The sequence below is a fragment of the Symphalangus syndactylus genome, chromosome 8 (assembly GCF_028878055.3).
Source record: "Symphalangus syndactylus isolate Jambi chromosome 8, NHGRI_mSymSyn1-v2.1_pri, whole genome shotgun sequence".
Taxonomy (NCBI): Eukaryota; Metazoa; Chordata; class Mammalia; order Primates; family Hylobatidae; genus Symphalangus; species Symphalangus syndactylus.
Window position 1 is genome coordinate 94,231,422 of NC_072430.2, and position 20,573 is coordinate 94,251,994.

A 20,573-nucleotide genomic window follows, 5' to 3' on the forward strand; every position below is an offset into this window, starting at 1 on the left:
AAGAGTTTCATCCCGAAACTAACCACCCCGCTGCCCCAATTTTTCATGGAAAAATTGTCTTCCATGAAACCAGTCCCTGGGGCCAAAAAGGTTGGGGGGGCACCTGTCTCAGAGGAAGTGGTGCTGGCAAGAAAACTTCACATTAAAGGCAGTCTTAGAGATATTTGATGACACTGAAAGCATAAAGGATAAAATTAATGCTGATACAAACTTAGAAAGGAGTATAACAATTTGCCAAGGCATAGAAAAGACACGGGCTCTATATTGTGTTACATGACAGGAGGAACAAGTCTGGAACCACTCAAACTACTCTCGATTATTTTTGAAGAAATAAATCACTTTAATTCTCTATGTTTTTGATGCTTAAAGTTACAGTATGCTAACTTATTTGCTTTTATAAATTTTTAATTTCCCTATATATTTATAATCAGCAGTAGGAAAATTTTTAAAGTTTTGACAGAATTTTTTGAAGTTGTAGAACAACTGTAATTTTTACCTTTGATTATTAAGCTCTCTTGGCACAGTTTCAGGTATAGCACAGTCATTTTTAAAGTCCCACACTTCCATGCAAGGCAGAGATTGCTTGGATGATAAAGGAATTTACCTTACAGGATTATTGGGCAGATTAAAAGAAGTAGTGCATGTCAACACCAACTATGAGATCTGACATGTACTAGGTTCTTAATGAGTGTTCTCTATTTTATGTGACTATTACCAGCTGCTTATTCTTTTAGGAATTTGGGGGAGTTCGTGTGATTACGTATGACCTATTTTATAATTAAAATTTGATAGATTATTAATGTTGGAAATTTTTTTAAAAGTGTATTCCAAGCTAAAAATCTAAGTCTTTTTTTTTTTTCTTTTTTTTTTTTCTTGACAGGGTTTTGAAATGTCACCCAGGCTGGAGTGCAGTGGTGTATCATGGCTCACTGCAGCCTTGACTTCTTAGGCTCAAGTGATCCTCCCACCCCAGCCTCCCAAGTAGCTGGGACTATAGGCATGTGCCACCACACCCAGCTAATTTTTTAATTTTTTGTAAGGACAGGGTCTCTCTATGTTGCCCAGGCTGGTCATAAACACCTGGGCTCAAGTGATCCTCCTGCCTTGGCCTCCCAAAGTGCTGGGATTACAAGTGTGAGCCACCAGGCCTGGTCTATTATTTTCTTCAGAACAATTTTTGATAGCTATCTACCCCCTCCAAAATAGTCACAAAACTTATGAGTCATTCATAGAATGGAAACACCACATTTATGGGCACTTCCATTAGAAAAGTATTCAAATGAATTATAAATATGATGTTGTTTCATTTCCTTATTTTATTTTCATCTATCTCTGGGTTTTCCCTTTAAAAATAAAAAGTGCCAAGTTCCTTTAAAGTATGCTTTTGGGGATTAAGGAATTAATATTACATGAAGCTCATTTGGGAAACTACTAATGGAAGTACCATAATGATTATAGACAGGTAGACTTTTCAAAGGAATCAGCTCAGCAAGACTGATTCTTACGTGGAAATTTTAGGACCCAAGAAAAGCAATGGAAACAGACAGCAGTAAGTATGTACTTATTACTTAGAGGTTGGTCCTATATTGAAACTAGAGGCTTCAAATACCCACGGGATTTTTTGTTTTTGTGTTGTTTTTTTTTTTTTAACTAAGTGACAATGTGTTTTGCTAATGAATGACAACTTCTTTGAGAGGGAATTAGTGAGTTTTAATGCTCTTGAAAAACAATATATCTGTTACTGGAATCTAGGCAGGTTACTGAACTGATTGATAAACTGATTATGGCTTGTATCAGCTTTTGTCTTAAGGGAGAAGTAAAAATCATTTAACCAATAAAATGGCAAAGTACTTGTCGATATTTTGAAAGAAGCAGTTGAGCTAAGACTGCAACCTAGTGGTGAGTTTGTGACTGAAAAAAAAGTGACTGCATTCATTGTAGGCCATTGATAATAGGGGCATTTGAATTCAAGATGAGAATGAACAGGCAGAAGTCCATTGTGCCCTTGTGAAGACTGATCTGAAATCATGGTGGAGCAGGGCTAAAAATGGGGAAAGGATGGCTGTTACCAGATCCTTGAGGCTGTTAATTTTATGTATTTTCTACTTTATCTGAAGCTTCTGCTCACTTATGTCAGTTTCTTTGTCTCTTTAAAGATGAAGACCTTGTCAAAACCACTGTAGTTTATCTTCTCACACTGGTTGCACTAACTTAGTTTATTTGTTTAATCAGTTTCACTTTAGGGCAGACTTCGGTTTCCTTTTATTTTTGTAATTAAGGCAATTCAGATCATACTCTTCTTTAATTCCAGTAAGTTTTTCATGTGTGAGGATTCCAAGATGATTCTAAATGTCATTCTCATTCTTTGACTGCACAATAGTGCTTGGATTTTTACTGTGTAATGTAGCCTTTATTCCTTACAAACGCTTATTAGAAACTATATTTATTACAGTTTCACATTGCATTGTATTAATATGGAAAATATTATTGACATGGTAATGCTTAGGCTTTGTTCTTTTAATGATGATCACCTCTCTCTCTCTCTTTTTTTTCTTTTTTTTTTTTTGTTAGAGGCAAGGACTTGCTCTGTCACCCAGGCTGGAGTGCAGTGGCATGATCATAGTTCACTGTAACCTTGAACACTTGGGCTCATGCTATCCTCCTACTTTGGCCTCCTGAGTAGCTGGGACTATAGGCATATACCACCATGCCTGGCTAATTAAAAACATTTTTTTGTAGAGACAAGATCTCGCTGTGCTGCCCAAGCTGGTCTTAAACTCCTGGCCTCAAGTGATCCTCCTGCCTCAGCCTCCCAAAGCACTGGGATTACTGGCACGAGCCCCCACACACACTAAATATGGAATATTCAAGAAATATAGCATAAGAACTTGAATATTTTAATTGTTATATAACTTATTCTGAGTTTTTAAATCTACTTGTATCTTCATTTTTCTCATTTTCTCATCAATTCTTTTTAAGCATATATTTAAGAATTTGTTCAGTGTTTCTTGATTTTTATTGTCAAATCATCCTTGCTCCTTAGCACTCTGATTTTTAATTAGCTTATGTTAACTTTCTTTTATATAGTTTTATTTTACCTGCAAAACTACCTGTGATTTGTTTGTTTCCTCCTTCCAAATCTTTTTCCCTGGCAAAGCTTGATATTTAGGTGTGAAGGTTGGTTATTCTGTGTGCTGTAAAATCAGTCCTGTGCTTTCATAAGGATTATCAAAAATAATATTATTAGCTTTTAAATTCTTTCTCCACGTCAGGTCTTCCACATTTAATTTAAGTGCATTTTCAGAAAATGTCAAATTATCTCAAATGTATATGCTTCTAGTTTTGAAGATGTGAATCCATAGCTTCGCTGATAGCTCGGGATTGCAAGACTCACCACAGTAAATTGACTACAGAAAGCCCACCCCTGTCAGTGAAATGATGCTGTGATGGCTAATTTTAGGAGCCAACTAACCTGGATTAAGAAAAATCTAGAAACCTGGTAAAGCATTATTTTTGGTTGTGTCTAAGAGGGTGTTTCCAGAGGAGATTAGCGTGTGAGTCTGAGTGCGTGTAGGTGGAGAAGATCCACCCTCAATGTGAGTGGCCACCATCCAATCAGTTGGGGACCTCATGAGAACAAAAACAGAAATGATGGATGTATTGCTCTATCTCCTGGAGCTGGGATACACTAATCTCCTACCTTGGACAACAGAACTCCAGGGATTTCTGGACTCAAGTCTGTTGGACTCAAGAATTTACACCAGCAGCCTCCCTGGTTCTTAGGTCTTCTGCCTCATACTGAGAGTTACATGATCGGCTGCCCTGGTTCTGAGGCTTTCAGACTATGAGCCATGCTACCGGCATCTCAGGGTCTCCAGATTGCAGATGGCCTGTCATGGGACTTCTCAACCACCATAATAGTGTGAGCCAATTCCCCTGATAAGTCCCCTCTCATATCTATGCAGTCATGTGTCATCTAACAACAGATGTATGTTCTGAGAAATGCATTGGTAGGCAATTTCATTGCTTTGCAAACATGAGAAAGTATAACTTACACAAACCTAGATGGTGTAGCCTACTGCACACCTAGGCTATATGGTATAGCTTATAACTTCTAGTCTACAAACCTGTACAGCATGTTACTGTACTGAATGCTATAGGCCACTGTAATGCAGCGGTAAGTATGTGTATATCTAAATATACAAAAGGTACTGTAAAACTACAGCATAGAAGATTTTAAAATGGCAGGAGTGCAAGACCAGCCCGGGCAACATAGTAAAACACTATCTCTACAAAAAATAAGAAAATTAGCCAGGCATGCTCATGCACACCTGTAGCCCCAGCTACTCAGAAGTCTGAAATGGGAGGATCACTTGAGCCCAGCAGTTCAAGGCTGCAGTAAGCTATGATCAAACCACTGCACTCTAGCCTGGGTGACAGAGACCCTGTCTTTTAGCTTACCGTAACTTTCTTACTTTATTAAAACTTTTTAATTTTTAAAGATTTTTCTACTCTTTTGTAATAATTCTTAGCTTAAAACATAAATATATTATACATCTGTACAAAAATATTTTTTCTTTATGCCCTTACTCTATAAACTTTTTTCTAAATTTTTTATTTTTTACTTTTAAACTTTTTTGTTAAAATCTAAGACAAAAACACACACATTAACCTAGGCCTACACAGGGTCAGAATCATCAATATCATTGTTTCCACCTCCATATCTTGTCCTCCTGGAAGTTTTTGAGGGGCAGTAACACACATGGAGCTGTCATCTCCTCTGACAACATGCCTGCTTCTGGAATACCTCCTGAAGGACCTTCTGGAGGCTGTTTTACAATTAACTTCTTTTTTTTGGAAGTATAAGGAGTACACTCTAAAGTAATGATAAAAAGTCAGTGTAGAAAGTTTGTTTACACCAGCACCACCACAAACATGTGAGTTGTGCATTGTACTATGACATTAGCATGGCTGCAATGACATCCCTAGGTGATAGGAATGTTTCAGCTGCAGACAATCATATGGGACCCTCGTATATACAGTTCGTTGTTGACTGAAACATAGTTACATGGTGCATGACTGTGTCTATGTCCTATTGGTTCTGTCTCAGTGGAGAACGCTGATACAGATGCCCTGTATGTAATTCAGAGATTATATCCAGTGATATAATCCAATGAAACTGTTTTGGATCTCCATTCGTCTTTAGAACAGTTTTCTACAAAGTATAGATTTTTTCACTTGATTTTGGATTTGATCTAAATAAGGCAAACCAAGAAACCAGTCACTCTGTAATCAATGCAAAAATCAATGCTGGAATAGTGAATTGTCTGAAGTGCTTTCTCTTTTCCTACAACTCCGTCTATGAAAAACAGTCTGGGATCTTCGTTGGGAAATCTGTCACACAAAGATCATGATGGATAACATGGCACCTAGAGGCAGTTTCTAGTGAAATAAAAGTTAATGGAGCAAAATGCCTTTCTATAGAGTCATGAATGTAATACTGAGGGGAACAAAATAAATGCTTCCCCACCATACCTAATTAGGTTTTGGAAGGAGGAGGCAAATTCATAAAACAGCATGGCAATTCCCAGAGGTATAGATTTTCAACAGATTACTTATATAAAGCTATAAAAATGCATGGCATGAGATACTTTTAATGACCCTTAAAACCTTTTTAAAAACAATAATGTTTTTAATAATTCAGATTTATTAATTATCACAGAAGTAATGTATTAAAAATGAGAGTATAGGCTGGGCACGGTGGCTCACACCTGTAATCCCAGCACTTTGGGAGGCTGAGGTGGGCAGATCATGAGGTCAGAAGATTGAGACCATCCTGGCCACCACGATGAAATCCTGTCTCTACTAAAATACAAAAAATTAGCCGGGCGTGGTAGAGCACACCTGTAGTCCCAGCTACTCAGGAGGCTGAGGCAGGGGAATTGCTTGAATCCTGGAGGTGGAGGTTGCAGTGAGCTGAGATTGAGCCACTGCAGTCCAGCCTGGCAACAGAGTGAGAGTCCATCTCAAAAAAAAAAAAAAAAAAAAAGGTATATTGTGTACTAGAAATTATCACTATATAGGTACAATTTTCTTAACAGAAAATTGTGTTGTGTAAATATGTATAAGATAGCATAGTTATCTGAAAGTATCCTTTACAATATCCTTCAGAAGAAAAAAAGCTTAATCCTTGAGTAGTGCCATGATTCTCATATGAGATAAACCTACAGAATTTATTTTTCAGGTCTTAAAGAGCTTTACCTTGCATTCTAAATACATATAAAAGAAATGTAAGAAATGCTGTTTTATTTTATGTTCTATAAAAATAAAATCTTCAGTTGGTGATTAATTTACTTATCTACAATAACTCTTGAATACATAATTGTTTAAGAGCACATTATTAGGACTTTAGGTAAGAAAACATAAAGCAAATAGATTTTGACCCACAAAATTACAGATTTGGGGAGGGGCAAGAGTGACAGGAAAAAGTAAAAAAAAAAAGTGAAGATGGTTTTTACTTAAATGATTGGCATAAATAAAAGACATCAAAAGACTTGTCATGTTCTCTCTCTCTCTCAACTTTATAAGTTTAAATAGACTATAGATGTTGGGAAAGAAGATATACACACATACTCTCCTCAAGTTTCTGATGTACTTGGCTAAGGACAGACAAGCTTAGTGGAAGCCAGCTGGCCACATCTTCAGCATATTTCAGTGCAGCTTCCCTTGGCCACCAGAGCGCCCAAAGAGGGATATAGAGCTGTAAACAAGGTGTAGCACTCTTAAGGGATATATAGCTACACAAAGTAAGTCTTTCCAGATCTGGAAAGCTTAATTTTGTCTTATACTTTTTTATACCAAGGATGTAAATTACTACTTAGAAAGAACTTAAGCAATATGTACCCTTACTGGAAAAAAAAGTAAGACATCTGGAACTCTGGTTCTCAAGCCAAACTTGGCAGAAAACTTATTCAGAGGAAAAAGCAGAATGAATACTCATATATCGGTGAATGGTGTCCTGACTCTAGCTTTCTAGGATCTTGGGAAGCCCATTTCCACCCACACAGTTTTTCCTCCTCCAACTGCATATCCCCAAATGACCACCAAGAGCAATAAGTAAATGGGATATTGAGAAGTGAATAATGGATTTATGGATAATATATCTTGGAGAAGCTGAGTACTTGTGCATATTTGAGACACATGGCAAATACTAAAGCTGTCTAAATGTAGCTTTTATACTACTACAAAATAAAAATATATGTGAAAAAACACCATAAAGTTTACTAGCCACTCGAGATCTGTGGGAGGAAATTATATTCAAGTATTATATTAGAACATGAATAATGTGTTAATCTAAATCTGAGTCAAACCATACCAAGAAGGCAATGTTTACTACCATTGAAGTTATTTTTTAAATTGAGTTATATTTTTGTAAACTTATATCAACATCATTTTTGTTTCTTATCTTTTTTATTTCTCCTTTCTCTGGCCATTCCACCAACAGTCCCAGATGGCCTTAAACAATGTTTCCCAAATCATGGTATGTACAGTGCTGATAGTACCTGAGATGGTTTTATGTGGTTCAAGGAGGTTTTACTTTTACAGTCAATATATATAATAAAACAATATAATGAAACCCATCAACCTGAGAATTCACAGATATAAAATTTAAGTTTATACAAAATAAAGTGAGTCAATTTAATAAAGTAATAAGCAAATAACAGTAGGGGTGGCACTCAGGGGAAAAATGTGAGGGTGGCACTCAATGTGGAAATACAGCTATGTATTATAAGGAAAGAAACTGATTCTTAGTATGAAATAGCATTGTGTCTTTTTCTTCTAATGGAGCTAATGTCTCTTTAAGGAAGTGAAATAGCAATTTTCACTGGGGTTTTAGAGAACATTATTTAATGGGTCCACACGCCCTATCAAACTGGTAAAAATCCAATGAGAGGTCACAAAAGAAACCAATCCATCTAAAGAACCTAAAAATGCTTGGAATATACAGAGGGTGTTTTTACAGGGAATCTGGACATGGTAATAACCAACAGTGTTTAGAGCTAAAGATGGATTAATCAGAAATCTATTCACAAGGCACAGAAGGCGGCCAACCTCTACTCAGCTAATCTATGGTCTTGACACAAGGCAAGTGCTACAGGAACTGTAACGGAGAAGGAGAGGGAGTGCAATGGTACTGGAGTCCAATGCTGGTTCTGCCACAGATTAGTCATATGCCCCAGGGCAGCCCATTTAAATCAGGATATTTTAAACACACAAATAATACATGTTTATGATGTACATCTTCAATGAATGCTTAATAAATGTATTGCTTTTTCTCCTTCCCAGATTTGCCATCATAGATTTTTGGTTTGTTTACGTGCTTCTTTACATGTGTATATGTTCATAAAATTGATGTAATACATATTATACAAAACAAAACAAACAACAAAACCCTCAATGTAGAAATGTATAAAGAAGAAAAGTCTCTAATAGTATAACAACCTAAACTTAAGAGCTATGTATCCTTATAGGACTTCCATGTTGCACATCCCCCTTAAGGGGATGCCAGTCAATTGATTATCATATAAGACTATGAATGATGTCTCCTTGCACTTCAGAAAACACCTACATACCGTAGCTCTGTTTATGAACCTGGAATATTTTTTAATGATATGATGTAAGCATATATGTGTATACGTGTGTTTACCACAATTGAAATTAGGTTGTACATAACATTCTACAACTGGCATATATTTCAGTTTCTTAGAATTCAGCACATGTACATTGACTGGCATATATTTGGCTTCTGTACAAATCAGTACATTATATCTGCCTCATTTTTTAATAGTTGTAGAGTACTCTATTTATTGATGCCTCATAATTTAATTAATTCCTTATTTATGGACGTCTGGATTACATCTAAACTTTTTCTATAAAAGTGTGGTTGCAACCATGAAAAGTTATGCTGGAAGATTTCAATTAGAAAATTGGACCCATAAATTATTTGTGTAATTACAATTTATTCACAGACAAAATATAAATGATTTTCTGAATATCTTTGTAAAACATTTGATAGTCAGAATCACCTCCATCTCTCCACAGGCTTATTTTTAAAAACAAATAAATACTTGCCATCTTCCCTGATCATGTTATGTTCTTTAACAGAGCAGTCCATTTTAATTGGTTGGGTTTTTCCTTTTCCAAAACAACCAGCTCACAGGTGTCCACACAATACTGAAAAATGAAAGTATTTTCTAAGGTGATGAGGGGGAAAGTAATTAATGTGGGCATAGTATAATCTAATGTTCTTCCTGGTGGGGTGCAGCATCTGTTGGAGAAGAAAACAGAAGCAATAATATTAGCAAGTAACCAAACCAGACAAGTGGAGAGGTAGAGAGATGTGAGTCTTGTGTAAGTCACCATGATCAGAAGATCCTATAGCTAGCAGGACCTTCGGATACCTACATGAATAATCTCACAAAGATAGACCTATCTCTAAAGAGAACTGGCTGTAGGTACAACTGTGGACCTGGTGAGACAGGCCTTCTCTGTCCCTCTTCCTCCTCTGAGTGCCTCTCCTCCTTTTAAGAGATCCCTTCCCATCCAGCCCAGGATATTTTTCTATCTTGTGGTTACTTGGTTTACAGAGGCCCTCTTCTATTTTACTATGTTTATTCATTCTTGTAAACTGGGCTGGATTTGGGGCCTGAAGATGTAGTATGTTACAGCAGGAATAGACTTCTAGTCCAATTTTTCATATTAGAGATGAACAAACTGAAACCAGGGGAGGCTAAGTGACCTATCACAGATCACACAGAGAGATTTTATAAACTATTTTATAACTAGTACTCTATCATTCATTCCAGATATTTTTCTCACCCATCTGCTGAAATTCCTTCTCAGTTTCTCAAAGAGGGAGTGTAAGAATTGATGACTAGGTCTTTGTGTCTCTAAGGCATTTGAATTTCAACTGGGGAAAAGGCCTTGACCTGGAAATTTTCTAATACTGGAATTGAAAGTTAGATGTTGGGAGCAAATAAGGATGAAGACACATTGGAGACAGAGAACATCAAATCCTAGTCTTTTCATTCATCAGGTCAGCCATATTCAAACATATCATTTTAGTTAGATACAAGTTTCTAATCTAGTAGATACATACAGTAGTTGCAATGCAAAAAAAAATTTTAAAAGCTAAATCCTGCTAGTTTTCTTCTGCTGCCCCTGCAGTATGGTGGAATATAGGTGGTGTTGGTAAGATTCAACTACCTCATGTAAATAAGTCTTAGGATAATACTGTATTGGTGATCAAACGTACAGAGAGATTAAAATAAAGCCTCCTCAGGATGTAATATCTATAGAAAATGACTGGTTTGAGAGGGACCTGGATCTAGCTAGCTATCAGTTTATTCCTTTTCTAAATAGTTCTGCACAAGTTTATCATAAGGTACAAACAGCGGTAGATCAACAGAGAAAGAGAATGAGCAAATTAGTGCTGGAATATGAAAATGTATATAATGGATTTTTAGGGAAAACTCATTGTTTCTTTAAATCTATCCCTACTCTACACTGGCTTCTCCAAATGTTAGGTATTTGCTATATCTGTTGTATAAATGTGACACTAAATGTAAATGCTCAGATATATATGATCATTTTGCTGTACGGGGTCCATGGCCAGACACCAGAGTGAAAGCTGTGAAATTATAAGAAATATACGTATTGGTCTTTGCCCCCACTCCCTGGATCAGGGCGCCTAAAATCCTTGTAATTTCCTGAGTGATAGGGATGCTAGGAGAATCTTTTGTTCTAATATTTGGTCTTTGACCCTGGTTCCTGACACAGTGATCCTAAATATCCCTTGTAGTTTCCAGGGTGATGGAGGCATCTTTTGTTCTAATGGGGCAACTCTTAGTGGGCTTCTAGATGGGGAATGGTCACCAGAAAGACTAAGCCATAGTTATAAGGTTGGAGATTTCACTCTTCTATTCCCCATTCTCAGGAAAGGGAAGAGAGGCTAGAAATGGAGTTAATAATTGATTATACCTACATGATGAAACCTTCATAAAAATCCCTGAACTATGGGGTTTGGGGAGCTGCTTCTGGACAGCAGAATGTATAGTGGAGGTTCCTGGAGGGTGGAGTGGCTTGACAGGGTATGGGAGCTCCATGTGCCTTCCCACATACCTTCCCTTATGCATATCTTCCATCTGGCTCTTTGTATCCTTTCTTTATAATAAATGAGTAGAGGTAAATAAAGTGTTTCCCCAAGTTCTGTGAGCTGCTCCAGCAAATCAATAGAATTCAAGGTGGGGGTCGTTGGAAGTCCAATTTATAGCCAGCTGATCAGGCCACAGCCTGGGGTTTGCAGTCAGCATCTGAAGTTGGGGCAGTCTTGTAGAATCAAACCTGTGGGATCTGATACTATCTCCTGTGGGATAGTATCAGAATTAAACTGAATTAGAGCTGGTGTCTGCCACAGAATCTGCCAGAAAATTGCTTGGTATGTAGAGGAAAAAAAATATCCACATATCTGTTGTCAGAGGTGTTGAGTGACTGTGTGAAAGTAGAGGTAGGAAAAACACTCGGGTTTTTCTATATCACAACAGTCTCATATATAGAAAACCTTAAAGACTCCACTAAAAAAAAATATTTGCACTAAAAAATAAATTAACTTATTTTGCAGGATACAGAATCAACTTATAGAAAATTATAGCATTTCTATATACTAACAACGAGCTATCTGAAAAAAATCCAGAAAACCAATTTACAATAGCTACCAAAAAAATAGGAAGAAATTTAACCAAAGAGGTGAAAGATCTGTACACTGAAAGCTATAAAACATTTATGAAATAAATTGAAGACACAGAAAGATACCTTGTGTTCATGGATTAGGAGAACTAATATTGTTAAATGACCATATTACAAAGTGATCTACAGGTTCAACATAATCCCTATCAAAATTCCAATGACAATTTTCACAGAAATAGAAAAAATAACACTAAAATTTGTATGGAACCACAAAAGACCCTGAATAGCTAATGCAATCTTGAGCAAAAAGAACAAAGCTGGAGGCATCACACTGATTTCAAAATATAATACAAGGCTACAGTAATCAAAACAGCATGGTACTGACATTAAAAACAGACACACAGAATAGAGAGCCCAGAAATAAATCCACACCTTTACAGTTAATTTATTTTTGGCAAAGATGTCAAGCATATACAATGAGAGAAAGAACAATCTCTTCAGTAAACAGTGTAGGGAAAACTGAATATCCAAATGCAGAAGAATGAAATCAGACCCTTATATCACACAATATAAAAAATCAACTCAAAATAGATGAAACACACTTAAACATAAGACCTGAAACTGTAAAACTACTAGGAAAAAACACAGGGGGAAAGCTCTGTGACTTTGCTTTGGGGGATTTTTTTTTGGAGATGACCCCAAAAGCACAGGCAACAAAAGCAAAAATAGACAAATGAGATTACATCAAACTAAAAAGCTCTGCACATAAAGGAAATAATCAACAGAATGAAAAGACAACTTACAGAATGGGTGAAAATATTCGCAAACCATGCATCTGATAAGGGGTCAATATCTAAAATATATAAGCAACACAAACAATTCAATAGCAAGAAAGCAAATAAGCCAATTAAAAAATGTGCAAAAGGCCTGTAATCCCAGCACTTTGGGAGGCCAAGGTGGGCGGATCATGAGGTCAGGAGATTGAGATCATCCTGGCTAACACAGTGAAACCCCGTCTCTACTAAAAATACGAAAAAAAGTAGCCGGGCATGGTGGCGGGCGCCTGTAGTCCCAGCTACTCGGGAGGCTGAGGCAGGAGAATCGTGTGAACCTGGGAGGCGGAGCTTGCAGTGAGCCGAGATCACGCCACTGCACTCCAGCCTGGGCAACAGAGCAAGACTCTGTCTCAAAAAAAAAAAAAAAAAAAAAAAAAAAAAACGTGCAAAAGAACCTAAATAGATATTTCTCAAAAAAACACATATAAATGACCAAACAGGTATATGAAATAAACATGCTCAACATCATTAATAATCAGGGAAATTCAAATTACAACTCTAATAAGATATCACCTGACACCTATTAGGATGGCTATTATCAAAAAGATGAATAAGTGTGGAAGGTAAAGGAACTGTTATATACTGTTGCTGGGAATGTAAGTTGGTATGAAAAGCAGTATGAAGGTTCCTCAAAAAATAGATCTACCATATGATCCAGCAAACGAAAGTATGTCGCTGGGATATCTGCACCCCTATGTTCATTCATCACTGTTCACAATAACCAAGATACGGATTCAACCTAAGTGTTCATCAACAGATGAATGGATGCTATACAGCCTTAAAAAAAGAAAATAGTCTTGCCATCTGCAATCACATGGATAAACCTCGAAGATATTATGTAAAGTGAAATAAGCCAGGCACAGAAACACACAAAAACCACATGATGTCACTTAAATGTGGACTCTAGAAGAGTTGAACTCACAGAAACAGAGAGCAGAATGGTGGCTTTCTGGGTCTGGGGTTGTAGAAAGTGGGTATTGAGGAAATGTTGGTCAAGGACACAAAATTTCAGTTATGAGAAATAAATTCAAGAGATTTCTTGTACATTATGGTGATTGTATTTAATAAAATGTATTATACACTTGAAATTTGCTTAGAGAGTAGATTTTAAGTGTTTTCATCACAAATACATGAGGTAATACATATGTTAATTAGCTTACTTTAGCCATTCCACAATGTATACATACTTCAAAATATTATGTTGTACACCATAAATATATATATTTTTTGTCAATTAAAAAAAATAGTTGTAGCATTAGTACTGATTAGTGAGAGCGTACAAATGAAACCCGTGAGCTAAAAACAGAATTAGAAGACATGGTAAATAGGAAAGGTGTTTGAACTTATATGGGGTCTCATTCATTGAAAATACAAAATACTACTGTTAAAGGTGAACCCTGCTAGAAATTGATGTTACTCCTGGGACCAGGGATGCAATAGTTTTATTAAATGATGCTTTGTGGGATATAGCTTTAAAATAAACTATACAAATTGAGAAAGGATTAACATAGAACTGGTTGGTTGAAGTTTATCAATTATTGGTATTTTATTAAATGCTCTTAAAAATGTATTTATTACTAAAGATGTTGAATGATTAAAAAATGTATTTATAACATGGGTACCTTTTAGTTTAATACTTAATGTCATAAGGTTATTATAGCCATTACATCCTATAATTATTTACAGAGAAGCCAGTAATAAAACCTTTACTATTTTTAGAAAATTCTTAAATTTTAAATGGCATACTGAAATAGGATGGATTTAAAAATCAGAAGCTTATTTCCTATTCCCAGATCGCCAATGGTTATTTAAGTCTCTGCAGGGAAGTTAACTTTAAATGTGTGTGTTTTAATTTATCCTTCTGTTAAGTTAAATTAGATCTATTTTCTTAATCTGCATTTTCCCAAGGGTGCATCTTTCTGTATTACTATTCTATATTGTTAAATATTGAAGTTGCTTACAGTTGTTTATAAATGACTATGAACAGTTATAAGTATCAGTGTGCATAAATATTTTTGTTTATTTGGAGTATTTATTATATATTCCTATAAGTAGAATTATTGATATTATAACTCTTCAAAGCTATAGGATCATTTAAATTTCAGGAACTTTCAGGATTTAAAATTTTAACAGGGTCTTCATTGAAGGCATCTTATTTACTATTCATTTGTCACCACTTTAATAATTAAAAACATTTTAAACAACTTTTTTATGTTTAGTATTTGGATTACTAAAAGGTGAATTTGTTATCTATTTCAGCATGAATAATTTTAGGGTGATTGAAAAGGAGGTAGATTTTTTTCCCAGTAACTTCTCAGTCACATTTTCTCCCTCCTACCTACTATGCCAGATGCACTGGATGCAGTAAATAAGAACTGAGTTCCAGTCTCAGCTAGCATTTCCCTTTGTTCTTGCTACTCAAGGTGTGGAACATGGTTTGTAAAATCAGTATCGTGGGAGCTTGTTTGAAATGTAGAATCTCAGCCTTCATCCTATACCTATTCAATTCGAATCTGCATTTTTAAGGATCTCTACGTGATTTATATGCACACTAAATTTTGAAAAACTCTGCTTTATGCAACTTTCAGCAGTTCACTGAATCTCTCTCCTCCTTGGTTTCTCTCAGTCAAATGATGGGGTTGGCCAAATGATGTGTAGAAATTTTAAAACTGGAAGGAACTCATAATAAGGATTGTTGGTTTAGAGCATGGGTTCTGAAACCAGTGTTGTCTGAGTTTGAGTCCCAGCTCTACCGCTTACTGTGTGACCTTGGGCAGATCATATAGCATCTCCGTGCTCCAGTTTCCTCATTTGAAAAATAGGGATTATAATAGTATCTATTTCAAGAAGTTGTGATATTTAAATGTAATAGATGTAAAGTATGTAGATTAGTGCTTGGTACAGAATAAGCACTATACAAACATGAACTCTTCGTGCTTTAAGATTCTTGATTGACTAGCGTTCTAGAACACATGAAGATGCCAACTTACTTGAAAGATACTAGTTGGGGCATTCTCATCATTAGTATGAGTTTGAAGGACTGAGGAAAGTGCCATGGAGGAAGTGGGAATTTGAAACAGTTTTATGGGGTAACTAAATTTGAGACTGATTAGAAACAAAAGAATTAGAGGCATTCCAGGTGAAACAAAAATTCCTGGCATGTAGTAGACACCAATATATTTATTTGGTGTCTTCCTTCTAAGGAACCAGTAAATATATGGGTGTCTACTACATGTGAACAAATAAATATGTGGGTGTCTACTATGTGCCAGGAATTTTGAGGAAGGGATAGAGTGGCTAGAATCAGAAAGTTTGTTAGGCAGCAAAGGAGCTAAGATTGAATCCTCTTAATTCCAAACTTAAAAATGTTAGCTTTAACTGCCGGGTCCGTCCCACAGACCCTGGCCCAGCAATGGATGAAAGGAGTACTCAGACACAGGTATGCAGTGTAAGAGCAGCTAGGGGACTGCCCAGCACTAGGAGCCCAAGAGTGAGCAGTCTCAATAAGCTGGAGCTGCTTGCTTTCATTCAGCACAGACATGATGCCAAAAGCCTGGAGCAAACACAGTCTGCAGGTAATTAACATTATTGTTCCCCATTTTAGGGAGCAGTCATGTGCGCAGATGATCAAAGGTTGGTTTCTGGACAACATAAGTAAACAAGCCTGTTTAAGATAAATTCCCCTATGCTTCCTTGTACCTACTCTTTGCCCTCTGCCTCAGGGTCAGAGAAGAGCTGCCTTCAGCTATTCTCCCCCAAAGCTATGCAGAGCCAGAGCCTTCTGACCTTTCAGAAGGCCTGCTCCTTTCCCTATAGTTTCTCCCACCACTCCAACCGATCTCCCACATTTAACTGTGAGAAATAGAGAAACTGTATTCTTTTCTGGCAAATAGAATAAATACAGAAAAGCATTAGTAGATGGAATGGGTTAGTAGAAGAGAAAGCAAAAGGGATAAGAACCAAGATTTGGTTATTAGATTTTGCAGAAAATGTAGTGCAGGAAGCAATTATGACTCTAAGATTTTAAGTCTGAAGGACCAGGAGTGTGCTTCTGGCAAAAATGGGAATATGGTAAAAGCTCCTTTGAGGAAAAGATTGCTTTTGAAAGTGTTGAAGGTAGTACATCCAGTAAATGTGTCGATGTAGCAGAATGCACTTCATTCAGAACAGGGACAATCATACTTTTATCTTTTATTTTTTGTATTGTTGATCCTATTACTAGAATCAAACTTTTAAAATTGTCATATTATGTCATCCATATCATCAATAAGCTAGGCAATCGAGCTTTGCTTTATCCTAATAATGTCAATTTTGTGCAGAAAATGGTTGAGTCTATAAAAATCTGAACTTCAAATTTTTGATAAGCAGTAAGAAAATATAAAACAAAGGAAAACTTTAAAATTCTGGAATGATTATATCTTTGTTTCCTTTATATAGTTCAAATTCTGTCTACCTAAATATTTTTTAAATGAATTTAAATTGAATGGTTTGCAGTATTGGCTTTTTGTGAACCAAAAAAAGAACTTGAAAGACAGTAAGTTTCAGCCCTATTATTTCATTATCCTGGTCCCTGGATAACATTTATACTCAGCCTGAAATAAATTAAGAGCAAATGAAATATGTAGCTTCAGACTTTTCTAAAGCACTCCTAGACCTAGATGACAAAGGTCTTCATCCTTTTTGTCCAGGAAATAGCCTAGCATGGTTTACTGTCCCTGAGACTATTAGCCATCATAAATAATATTTACCAGAGTCTTTTGCCTTTAAACCACACAGGAGCAGAAAAACTGATTGGCATGTGCGTTATAATACTGATTATTGGGTGAAAAGTGCATTTGTGAGCAAATCTGTTGCTGCCTAGCAACTGTTTCTAGGCAGAGTGGCTGGGAGCCAGCTGTTGTCGTCATTCAGGAGCTATCAGCCTATTTCTACATACTTTATATCTGTTTTGGATTATTTGGATTCCAGTTGTAAGGTACAGTTTTTCTTAACTCTTAAGGCAGTACTAAATATTTTGTTTTTTAGTGATTGACACACCAAACCCTTACTTTCTACCCATCTCTGAATGTAAAAAATATACAGCTTTTTAACTATAATGGAATATATGTCTGAAGTTGGGTACTTTCGTGTTTTGAAAAACCATTGATGTCCATTCCTTTTAGGCCTAAACTCTAGCACATTCTTAAGTGGTCTAGGGCTACACCCAGGTTTCTACCTACTACTGAGAATGTAAGAGGTGGTATGAAACATGCTTCAGAAACTTTTAACTCATCTTCTGAAAAATTCATTCCTGGCCTTCTTTGTGTAGTTACTACTTTCACTACTGATCATGATTTATTTTCTTGCCCCTGACCCTTGCAGCACAATAGAGCTAAGTTAACAGAAGTGGAGCAGTAGATGGTAGAGTAACTAGAGGTTATGCCAGAACTTGATGAGGAGCAGATGGGCCATATTAGTGGAGTAGAAGTCCCTCCAGGGAGAAGAGTGCTCACAAAAATTGAAGGAGTATACAGTAAGTACTATAGCCTAATACTGTTTGAGTACTTCCTGATACTCCTAGGCAGTTCAGCTCCTCTAATTCTGTCCAAGTTTCTTGTTCACGCAGTCACTAAATACTTAAGTGTACACTTGCATTCAATCAACCATGCATTCATCCTTTTATCCCCATGGCTGCTGAGAAGCCTCATCCACTCTCCTTGCTCATTTTCTTAACAGCTGTCCAGTCTCCTAACTTATTCCTATTTATCTGCAAACCCACTTTCTCTGTGCCCTCAACTTTTTATAGGGCACTCCATCACATCTTTTAAAATTGAAACCCCAAGGACCTTACTTCATTTTCAGTTCCCTCCAACAGAGCCTGTTCTTTGCCCATACCTCATAAGCCAAAGCCAGGAGACAGGTTTTTATCATCTTTAGCTCCCTATGCCACTTCCAGGTCATTTTAACGAGAAGCCCCTCTTCATTTGGGAGACAATACAGGACTTAAGAGCGTAGGATTTGGATGTAGACCCTTATTTGGGGATGTTAACCTTTATGAGCCTCAATTTCCACATCTGAAAAGAAGGATAAGAATATCATTTGGCAAAGTTGTTATGAGGATTAAATTAATACATTCTTTTCACAAGCCTTTGTGGATTACTATGTTCTAGGCACTTTTTAAAGTACTCAACAAAACAAATAATTCCTACTCTCATGAATCTTGTAGTTTCATGGGGGGAATAAAGTCTCCTTTAAACAAGTAAATACATAAACACAATGACAAAATCTGATATGAAAGAAAGTATATCAAGTGTTTAATTGGAAGTAAAATTTAGATGGTGGTGAGCTGGTTAGGAGAAAGGCTTAGTTGGGAGGTGACATTTAAAGTTACAATAGAAGGATAAGTAGGATTTAGGCAAAGGAGCAAAGGATAGAGGGCATTACAGACATAAAGCAGCTTGGCACTTTCTAGAGACTGAGAAAAGGCCATTATGAAAGGGAGAGGTGTTACAGGGTGCAGTCAGAGACGTAGGATGGGGAAGAATTTATAGGACCTGAATATAAAGGCTTTATTAGTCCATTCTCACACTGCTGTGAAGAAATACCCAAGGCTGAGTAATTTATAAAGGAAAGAGATTTAATTGACTCACAGTTCTGCAGGGCTGGGAGGCCTCGGAACGCCTACAGTCATGACAGAAGGGGAAGCAAACACATTGTTCTTTGCATGGTGGTGGCAAGGAGTAGTGCTAAGCAAAGAGGGAAAAGCCCCTTACAAAACCATCAGATCTCATGAGAACTCACTCACTATCACAGAAACAGCAGCATAAGGGTAACCACCCCCATGATTCAATTACCTCCCACAACATGTGGAGGTTATGGGAACTACAATTCAAGATGACATTTGGGTGGAGACACAGCCAAACCATATCATTCCACCCCTGGCCCCTCCCAAATCTCATGTCATCACATTTCAAAACACAATCATGCCTTCCCAACAGTCCCCCAATATCTTAACTCATTCTATCATTAACCCAAATGTCCAAGTCCAAAGTCTCATCTGAGACAAGGCAAGTCCCTTCCATCTATGAGCCTGTAAAATCAAAAGCAAGTTAGTTACTTCCTACATACTATGGGGGTACAGACATTGGGTAAATACACCTATCCAAAATGGGAGAAATTGGCCAAAACGAAGGGGCTACAGACCCCATGCAAGTCTGAAATCCAGTGGGTCAGTCAGATCTTAAAGCTCTAAAATGATCTCCTTTGACTTCATGTCTCACATCCAGGTCACACTGATATAAGAGGTGGATTCCCATGGTCTTGGGTAGCTCTACCCCTGGGGCTTTGCAGGGTATAGCCCCCTCCTGGCTGCTTTCATGGGCTGCTGTTGGGTGTCTATGGCTTTTCCAGGTACACGGTGCAAGCTATCTGTGGATCTACCATTCTGAGGTCTAGAGGACAGTGGTCCTCTTCTCATAGCTCCACTAGGCAGTGCCCCAGTAGGATCTCAGTCTGGGGGCTCCCACACCACATTTCCCTTCTGCACTGCCCTAGGAGAGGTTCTCCACAAGGGCTCCATTCCTGTAGCACACTACTGCTTGGACATCCAGGCATCTTCTGAAATCTAGGCAGAGGTTCCCAAACCTCAATCCTTGACTTCTGTGCATCTGCAGGCTCAGCACCATGTGGAAGCTGCCAAGGCTTGGAGCTTGCACCCTCTGAAGTCATGGCCAAACTGTACCTTGGCCCCTTTTAGCCATGGCTGGGACACAGGGCACCAAGTCCTGAGGCTGCATACAGCAGGGAGGCCCCGGCCCAGCCCATGAAACCATTTTTTCCTCCTAGGCCTCCAGGCCTGTGATGGGAGGGGCTGCTGTGAAGGTCTCTGACATAGCCTGGAGACATTTTTCCCATTGTCTTAGGGATTAACATTTGGCTCCTCATTACTTATGCAAATTTCTGCAACAGGCTTAAATTTCTGCCCAGAAAATGGGTTTTTCTTTTCTATCACAT

The 20,573-nt window shown here is 37.3% G+C and overlaps 1 protein-coding gene and 1 long non-coding RNA gene across 10 annotated transcripts in view; one reads left to right on the forward strand and one right to left on the reverse strand.

Annotated features, from left to right (window-relative positions):
- The window catches only part of C8H2orf88 (chromosome 8 C2orf88 homolog), a 120,363-nt gene that overhangs the window by 38,528 nt on the left and 61,262 nt on the right, over positions 1-20,573 (forward strand). For 3 of the 8 annotated variants that reach the window (XM_063645657.1, XM_055290017.2, XM_055290022.2), the window contains exons 1-2: positions 17,477-17,556; positions 17,943-18,093. The exons of 2 other annotated variants lie outside the window; for them this stretch is intronic. The gene's annotated coding sequence lies outside the window, so the exon portion shown is untranslated. Of the gene's footprint in view, positions 1-15,638; positions 16,157-17,464; positions 17,557-17,942; positions 18,094-20,573 lie in introns of those variants that run through there. 3 more of the 8 variants (XM_063645659.1, XM_055290027.2, XM_055290018.2) reach the window with 3 other exon arrangements.
- Positions 9,007-18,634, reverse strand: LOC129488178 (uncharacterized). Of its 2 annotated transcripts, none has more exons than XR_010122394.1 (3): positions 18,456-18,634; positions 11,182-11,425; positions 9,007-9,328 (listed from the first exon to the last, which is right to left on the reverse strand). It is a non-coding gene; the product is annotated as an uncharacterized lncRNA (long non-coding RNA). The 2 variants fall into 2 exon arrangements; XR_008659603.2 differs by lacking the exon at positions 18,456-18,634 and adding an exon at positions 17,330-17,376 and having other exon boundaries at positions 9,092-9,328; positions 11,182-11,418.